This window comes from Prosopis cineraria, unplaced genomic scaffold (assembly GCF_029017545.1).
Source record: "Prosopis cineraria cultivar Desert tree isolate PC_DT_omini unplaced genomic scaffold, ASM2901754v1 PC127, whole genome shotgun sequence".
Lineage (NCBI taxonomy): Eukaryota > Viridiplantae > Streptophyta > Magnoliopsida > Fabales > Fabaceae > Prosopis > Prosopis cineraria.
Genome location: NW_026555454.1, coordinates 33,214 through 36,387, shown reverse-complemented (window position 1 = coordinate 36,387; position 3,174 = coordinate 33,214).

Here is a 3,174-nt window from a genome sequence, read left to right as displayed (position 1 = left end):
GTTTATTAGCCTTTTAAAAACGGGCTCAAGCAAGCTCTTAAACCCATACTGTAATTTTACTTTTATACATTACTTAAAATTATAAATTAATATCTAAAAATAACATGATTTGTTATACATTTATTATATATGATGAAGATGAAATTAATAGAGAAAATTACAATAAAATTCTATTGAAATATATAAATAACAATCAAGTTCTTTAAGATATCAAAATTTTCACTAAGTCTTTATGTACTTTTTCGACATTAATGATTTTAAGTTAAATGATTAAATTATACTTTATTTAAAATAAAACATAAGAGATTTATGTGAGAAGTTATAATTTCTTATTTAATTCTTACCATTCATAGAATAAAATTAATTATTTTAAAACTTGAACTTAAATAATAAAAGAAATTTTATGTGGAAATGAAGTTATGATTTCTTATTCAATTATTATGATTGACATAATAAAAGTTATGATTCCTTAAACAAGAGTTCTTATTGGTAATTTTTGGAACTTGGATTTCAATTATAAAAGAAAATTCACATTAAAAGTTGTGATAACTTATTCAATTTTTTCAATTCACAAAATCAAAATTATCATTACTTAAACAAAAGTTATGATTGAAACTAGTTATTTTCAGAACTTGTTTGTCAATTATTAAAATAGTTTCATTTGAGAAGATATAATTTTTTACTCAATTTGTACGATTCACGAAATAAAAATTGTGATTATTTAAAATTTAAATAAAAGTTGTGATTGAGAAAATAGAGCAAAACCCGTTATTTTTATTTTAAACTCAAGAAAGTTTAGTTACCTAACCTAAAATCATTAATGCTAAAAAGATACACAGAGATTTTAGAAAAATTATGATATTTTAAAAGACCTACTTGTTATTTATGTATTTTGATGGGATTTTCTTGCCACTTTCCCAAATTAATAACGTGTGTTATTGTCATTTTTCCAAATTAATCAAAAGGGAAGGACAGGATCTGCCAAGGGAGAAAGAAGGGAGGAAGGAGAAATATTTGGATAGATTAGGTACATTATGTTATTTGTAACTTGTCCAATTAAAATACTCCAAGTAATCTAAATAAAATTTTGTGACATTTTTATAATTAATTTTATTTTTATAACAAAATACATATTTAATTTCTTACATTTTCTTTCTCTACTATTATTAATATCACAATCAATTTTTATTAAATATTATTTAGATGTTATATTTTTATTAGACAGATCATAAATAATGTGGTACACCTGATCTACCTAAATATTTCTCCTCATACACAGTGATAGACCTAGAGCAAAACTTTTACTCAAGAAAAATATTAATTATTTTTAAAAGGATTTAAAATTAAATAAATTTATTTTTTAAGATGTTATTCCCCCTATTAATTTAAGATTATAGCATCTATATATAATATATATGTGTGTAAAAGATTTGAGTTAAATAAATTTTTTAATACTCTAACCGTCCCTTTATTTTACCTCAGTTACATATATCTTCTTTCTAATTTTAATATATTTTTTAAAACCTATGCAAACCTCCCTTAATATGAATAGTTATAAAATACTAATATCCCCTATCCCCTCTATTTTTAAGTTTTCATTTTCATTCATTCATTCATTCAATTGATAGATAACTATCAAGTTATAAATGTCGGATTAAATACTCCTACTTAAATATAAATGTTGTCCAAAAATTAATCATATTACCCCAAAAAATTAATGCATATTTTTATTTTTAAACTTTTTAACATATTTATTAAAAATAGAATTAAAAATATAATTGAATAAAAAAATTTTGGCTGAAAATAAAATAATTATTTGATATAATAAATTTTGTAATATAAATTATATTTATTTTTTAAAATTTTATTAATTTTAAAACAAATTTTTTAAAGTTATTTATTTAAATATTATTTACTTAATAAATTTTTTAAAATTAGGAGAGAGAGTAGACAATTATATTTAAGGGAAAATTAGTAAATTTAAAATTTTTAATATAATTGCAAATAAAAAACTATTTTAGAATCTTAAATGAAATATTTCTAATAGTATAAACAACTGGACTAACGTGTATGTTTTAAAAATATAGGGGAATCATTGTAATTTTGGCAAAATAGAAAAGAGGTCACTATATTTTACTCTAAAGTTCATCAATTTAGGGGTTTTAAAAAATAAAATAAAGATTAGGGAGTTAATTTTAAATATTTAAAGGTGAAAGAAGTTATATGTAACTGTCTCAAAATTTAAAAAAGTTTTATGTATTTTGGCCTTTTAAAAACAAGTGAAAACATTTAAATCTAATAATCAAACAAGTTTTTTTTTATTTTTAGAAATGAAAAAATAATTTTTAAAATAAAAATTAAGCCAGTACCTTCTATTTGGATGGAAAGAAAAGTTAAGAGAAAAAAATAGAAAGAAAAAATGCCAAGAAAAGAAATCTAAAAATAAATATTATCACTCCTTATATTTGGATAAGTAAAAAATAATAGGAAAAAAGAAAATGAACAAATATCACAAGAAATATAATATACTCTCCTATTTAAAAATGTAAGATATTTTTTAAGAGATTGAATGTTAAAAAATGTAAGATATTTTTAGTATTTCAAAGTATAATTATATTTTTTTCTTTTTAGAAGTACCTATAGAATAAATTATTTTTTATTTTTTAGAGTAAAATACCTTATTAAATAGAGATAAATATAAAAAAATAAAGTTATTTTAAAGACAAATAACTATTTTATTAGAGTAAAATTTAGTTAAAAATACATTATATTTTTGAATGGAGGGAGTATTTATGTTAGAATACATCAAGTTTTATAAAATTATCTTTATAAAAATAAATTGAAGGTAAATGTTATATCAAAATCAACATCATAAAAATAATTTAAAATCAAATCACTTGATAAAAATTATATTTCCATATATTTATATTTTAAAATAAACTAAATTATATTATTATTTTTTATTTAGAGCTAAGCCCCACCATATTATATTCTAAATCGCTTGAATCAAATTTGAAATCTGTCCAGACTCTTCTATATTCTGTCCAAACTCTTCCAGGTTCAAACTCTTCCATATATTCATTCCAAAACAGCCGCACAAATGCTCAAAAGCAAGTTTGAAATCAGCATATACCGTTCAATCTTGATCTTCAACACCTGCTTTGAATCAAATTG